The sequence below is a fragment of the Ptychodera flava genome (assembly GCF_041260155.1).
Source record: "Ptychodera flava strain L36383 chromosome 3 unlocalized genomic scaffold, AS_Pfla_20210202 Scaffold_26__1_contigs__length_13983176_pilon, whole genome shotgun sequence".
Classification (NCBI taxonomy): Eukaryota; Metazoa; Hemichordata; class Enteropneusta; family Ptychoderidae; genus Ptychodera; species Ptychodera flava.
This window is the reverse complement of record NW_027248280.1, coordinates 7584077-7590489: the sequence shown is the minus strand read 5'-3', so window position 1 is coordinate 7590489 and position 6413 is coordinate 7584077. Positions and strand designations below refer to the sequence as shown.

At 35.2% G+C, this 6413-nt stretch overlaps 1 long non-coding RNA gene across 1 annotated transcript; it reads right to left on the bottom strand.

The window, feature by feature from the left end:
* Positions 1-2756: 2756 nt before the first annotated feature.
* Positions 2757-5785, bottom strand: LOC139125921 (uncharacterized). The gene is made up of 3 exons (XR_011550406.1): positions 5579-5785; positions 3470-3540; positions 2757-2818 (listed from the first exon to the last, which is right to left on the bottom strand). It is a non-coding gene; the product is annotated as an uncharacterized lncRNA (long non-coding RNA).
* Positions 5786-6413: the final 628 nt, after the last annotated feature.

The window sequence follows — 6413 nt, the reverse complement described above, 5'->3', positions numbered from 1 at the left end:
TTTCTTGGAAACGTGAGAAATCGGTGTAATATGTTTGTAAAATTAGTTCTTTACAAGACTACTACTCTTACAGTTCTAGCCATTCGTGAATCAAATCGGTCGATTTTCTGCAATACAGTTATATATAAAATATACAGAAACCTGTTATGATGCGGCGGATAAAAGGTGGCGTGAGACTACAACATTTGGCTCATGTCGGGAAAGCGAGTACTTCTTGTACTGGTGTATGGTCTAAAAACGGATATACTTTCAGGCTGGGATTTTGTTCTGTGAACTCTGCACGGTTCAGACTTACATCAAGCCTGTCGCCAGAAAAGGATTCACTCTCTCACTCATCAGGGTCTGTCTGGATTCAACTCCCTAGAGACTGTATTTAGGGTTTGTGCCATCCCAGCTAAGCTGAGCACAGTAATCTTGTACTGTTTTGTAACTTCCCCTTAAGACTTTGTTATAATTATTAGTTTTAATACGTTTTCATAAAGAAAATCGCTGACGTCACCACAAACATATTACGCATGATTATGACCTAAAGTCGAAGTGTCGTTTGCTGTTTTGAATGTCTGTGCCATACCACAGACAAATAGAGAAACAGACTAGTGTTGTTCAAGGCATGAAGCGGTTACGTAACCCATCCATGTTCGCCTTGCCTCAGGTAGCTGTTGCCTCTCTTTTCCGAAAAGTGCCGACCATGCATCGGATTTTCGCCAATTGTTAAGCGAAAGTATGTTTGGCAAATTTTTGTTGTTGTTGTCGTGTGGTGCTGAGAGGAATTGGCGTGCTAGCGAAAAACGGGAGTGTTTTGAGGTGCAAAAAAGTGAATTTTACCATTTTAAAAATTCCTCTCATATTTTTATGAATATATAATAAGTTTGTTTTAACCAACTTTGAAATTCTTTTATCGATACTTTCTGGTTTTATTCAATGGTTTACGGTCAGTCTCACCGTCTTTACACGTTCGTCGAGGAAGGACATGTTTATGAAACTGCTGGCGTGTTATGTTTTGATTGGCATGAAGCAGTATTTCTTCCCTGAGAGCTCACAAAGTAACTATGGTTGCTACGCGACTGGCAGCACGATGCCATCTCGTCGTATTTTTCGCATTATCTCGTGCAATTATCAACCACAAAGAAAGTCTCCAAAAAATTTAACCTTTGAAGCTCATTTTAATATGAAAAGAGCATGGAATAGGCATGCCGCGTTGCTAGTCTGTCTTTCTATTTGTCTGTGGCCATACATACATGACGTCTGACTATCACGTGACGAATAAGTCACGCGTACTGATGGACGTAAATGGGCAACTGATCTTGTCTATTTTTATCAGTTACACTACTCTGGCATCTATCTCCATGTATTTAGTTATTCAACCACATCAAACCCGATCTTTCCTGGTATCTTTACACTCTCTGTCGGCATTACGGAAAAACAATGTGTTTTGCTCAAAATCATATAACACACCACTACGTGTCTTTGCCAAAATAACTTTCTTGCAAAGATTCCTTCATTTTCCTTTAATTTGTTAGGAAAGATTAACATATTGGTTGGGTTAACATTTTAATATGACAAGCGATCGTAGAAATGTTGATGTATGTAAATGTACGCTAATCAACCGATTGCCAGACTTTTTATCCTTCTATATTTTGTAAAATATTCACATTTTTTCTTTAATATTATATACAAAAAGGTCGGTTTGTGTATTTGTTGTACAGTTTTTACATTTTGAATAAGAGTCACTTCAGTTTTGCTTTTTATGATTTTAATAGCTTTGTTGAATTTTTAGTCTTTCAACGCCTGCCATTTAAGAATGGAAATATATAATGGAAAACAAAAATCTTTTTTTTCTACGTATACTCCAGTTGTAGATGATATATTTAATTTAAAGAAGTTGTGACAAGTTTTTGAATTAGATTAATTTTCTCATTACACCAAAATTGACGTTTTCTATACAAAATATGTAGACTATTCATCCTTGAATTGAACTGTTGCTCCCATACCAAACTTTAGATTCGCCGCTTTTTTTGGTATTTGAGGTATATTGGGGTTTTCATATCATATTTCACAAGACATAATACTTAGTGTGTTGATTAAGTGCAACTCCACCTTACATTTTTATGCATTAAGCTTCTACTGATACGATATTATTGTTTTCTTACTGATAAACAACTATTTCCTCAATGGGCACGTTTTCTGTGATGTTTTATGGCAGGTACTGAAGTGACAGTTTGGCTAACCAAGTGTCAGTTCATCACATTATTTGCATAAAAACGGCATAAAATCATAAAGTGATTTTTAAAAAATATCTTTTGCTCCTGCTCTTTATGTTTGTTTCAAATTCTGTAACTGTTTTGTGAAGTGATTTTCCTACTTACTGTTGCCTGTATCGAGGATTGCCACAACTATATATATATATATATATATATATATATATATATATATATATATTATATATATATAAATATATATATATATAATATTTAAAATATATATAATTATCTATGAAAAGATCCGTAGAACTGCAGGTTGTTGAGTTGTAAGATTGACCTTACTTCCAATCCCAAAAGTAAAGTTTTGATATCTCCTCTCTCTCTCTCTCTCTCTCTCTCTCTTTCTCCTCTCTCTCTCTCTCTCTCTCTCTCTCTCTCTATATATATATATATATATATATATACTATATATAACGTATAGAACGACAATGAATGTACTCCTTGACAACCTTAGAGATTAATGTGCGAAAGCAGTAGTAAACTGACTGACCTTCAGGCGATGCAACGTTATAGTTTGGAGCAGTGCTTCTTTCGTTGATGTTGTCAGTTTGTTCGACCTGCGACAACATATAGAAGAAACTCGTCAATAGGGAAGTTTATTGTAGAAAATACTTCTTCTACGTATGCCTGCATTTGGGATGGTTCAGAGATTCAAAAACGTGCAATTCGTGACAAATACTTTCGAGTGGCAGGTAGTCAGGCGAATAATGTTCGTTAAACCATAAGGAAAAGAATCATCGGGGTAGGAAGACAGACTGCTACATACGTTCAGTTGTCACAGAATATAACAGCCAGAATAGAAATAAGTTCCTAGAATTATTTGATATTGACAAGACATCAAATATTTCACTCTCTTATTCGTCGACTAAGTATGGCACTGTCTTACATACAATTCACAGTCGTATGCTATGTAATATACCATTCTATGCCATGGCTCAAATGTGAGTGTCGGAATTGTAATGTCAAATACAAGAAAATAGATGAATATCAATAAACAAGTGGTTACACCTGGAGTTCAATCCGGGTCAATGCGTCAGCCCGCAGCACAGCAAACATACCTTCTGCCTATTGCCGGGGACATTGGTTAGTGGTTATTACGCAGGAAGTTGCTTATGAAATATCATTCTAAAATATTGCCTAAAAACCCAGATGCACGACAAAAATTATGCAGATAACCCAAATTTATGTAGAAAACAAGCACAGCTTACCATTATTATCTCTGGTGTTGTTCGAGGGTTGGTTGTACGGCTTGGGGTCAGAGTGCTCACGATGGAATGATCTAGACACAACAAGAGAAACGAAGTAAAAAACTTAGCAGGGTCCATAGACCTTGGACCAAGAGGGTCTTTGTGTGTCGAATCTTACAACGTCGGAGTAAGCTCTTTCGCAGACTCTGTAAATTGAAGTTTTTCACCCTTATTCCCTCTATAGCTAGGTTCTCTTTCTATTTGGCGAAGAAAACAATACGCTCGGTTTAAATAGAGCAAAAGTCTTATTAAAGTCATATCTTATGAATATCGGCCTACATATTGAATAAGAAAGTACGACTGTCAAATAAAGTAAAGCAATGTGTACGATGTTTCTGTGAGAGGTGAATGCCCTAGGTCTGCTGTTGATCGTTCTGTGGCACCTGTTTATGTAGCAATACACACACCGTGCCCCGTCATCGTGGTAGATACTATATTTAACACAATTGGAACTAATTTGGGATAATTGGATAGGCGCAATTTCTCAAGAATTTTAGAAATTTGTCTAATATTACACCGTATTTGGTTATCATCTTTAAAATTTTATTCAAAATTTATGAAGCTGTTGAAATGTAATGAGTAAGAATCAGTGCATGATAGTATCTGATGCAATATTGTTCAAAACATAGGAACAATATTTATATTTGAATGAAAATGTGTGAGCTTGTCTATAGTTTCTTCATTACGGAAATACGAGTACTAATCTCAGTTTGTCACTTTGCCTCGACCAAAATGAAGTCTTTTGATTGATTTACAGTAAAGTCAGTCAGGGTCATTTAAAATGTGCCCTGACTCAATTTAATGTTTATGAAGCCTTTAATTCACGAAAAAGTCAGGGGCATTTCAAAAGTGCTCTGACTCAAAAGTCGTCAATTAGAGAAATTTTAAGCATTTTGTCTCGTTTCTTCAGTACATTTACACAAAAATCAACATTTTTTATAAAAATGAATCCGATGAAAGAGGTATGCAATAATCATTGTGTTTTCATTGTTTTTTTAGATAAGAACAATATTTAAAATTTTACACTATTCTATCATTTTGTAAAATTTCGGCCGTAAAAATTTCGCTTTCGTTACATTTTCCCAATAATTACTCTCATCTAATTTTCCCAAAATAGTTCCAATCGTGTTATTTATTACAAAAATATAAATGGGTAGGCTACCTTGTACTTTTCTCAACACCGTCGAAAACTAACGGAGTAATACCCCCGAATATATTTGGCATATTCCTCTTTTCCTAAATTCAAGGAAAGTCATTTGAAAACGTAATAAACGACTTATCAAAAACCAAAGACAAGTATGAACTTTCATGTAATTTTATTGCCTTGTTAGAGACTACAGTGTTTTCTAATGTTGCTAGTTTCTGTCGCACATACGATAATATACCCCCCCCCCGAGTTTTGTCAATGAAACTTTAACCATATACATTTTTAACCGGTATGCTACAAAATCTAACATAAATAATCTTTCTCCAAGAACTTGATGTGATCCATCACAAGTTGCTGACCAGAACGGTATTAAGATTTGAAAGCCGGAATATCTGTCTCCGAGGCTCATTCTGCTTGAAATATGAATACTATTCTTCGATGAAGGGAAATATAATTCTTTAAATAATTTAAGCCATTACGTGTGATTCAATTCAAAGGAACAGAAGAACTAATAATTCTTTTGACCTTTAAAGTGAAGTACACAAACAGATACGCAACGTGGTAAATGTGCAACAAAAAGTACCCATTGATTGTAAAGATAATATTGTAAAAATAAGTAAAAATATCTACACTAATTGCGATGTAATTTTTAAGCTTGATATCAAAGAATCTAAGTCCTCAAGTGATATCGAAGAATTTATTTAGATGTATGTTCTTCATATACCCATGAAAATATATTTTACGTTGACTTGAATGAAGGGTTATATTTTCATATAGTAGCGGCAACAGTACGACGGCAGCGGTACACATATTAAACTTACCTCAAAGAGTGTGTGTAGTGTATTGAGCATTTACGACGTTAATCATTTGCGTATTATAAAATGTAACACAAAGTTTCTCATGTTAAGTCTACAATGACGTACCTCCACAAGTTGGCTGGAAAGGCAGACAATAATACGAATAATTCAAATACTTGTGTGTGTTTTTGCAAGGATCGGTCCCAAACTCGTCATTCGATGCCGTTAAACTACATGTTTCCAATCCATCACATTTTTGCACAACTTTATCCAAAACGTTATCAGTTTCTCCGCAATCAGTGTCATCTATATGATTGTGATGGCAGATGGATCGCTGTGTCCGCCCATAAGTTGCCGTTTTAACTTTGATCATTCCTTGATTACATGTTAAGATCACCTCTTTATTTTCACACACAACACAGGATGTCTCTGTTATAAAGAAATATAAACATGTATAAACACACGAGTTATACTTACATGATGTAAGTGATTGGTATTTTAGGGAGGGTGACTGGATTTTTCTATTCTTCCATACTCAACAAGTACTCATCAGTCACCTCAAAATGATGATTAAGACGATTTCTGCCCCAATTTACAGTTTCAAACTGAGGCCTCGGGCATAATATAAATATAAGGCTGTCTGACATTTACTGTTTTAAACTTGGCATATGTGAGATTTGTGGTTTCCTACGACATCTAAAGGCCAATAACAAGATCTAAATCGACGATTCTCAGAAGGTAGCTTCATTTTTCGCATGGCTGTGTAGCGTAATACATGGCTGTGTAGCGTAATGTGTAGCACCGATTGGGGAAAAACTTGTTTCACTCATGAATGGTAAAAAATCTTGAGTCATCCCTGACAGTTCATTGACCAAAAATGACAATTGCTGTAATGTTCATATATTAAGGCTACCGTATACTTTTCACTGTTGATAATGGCAACCGCACATGAGTTCTCTAG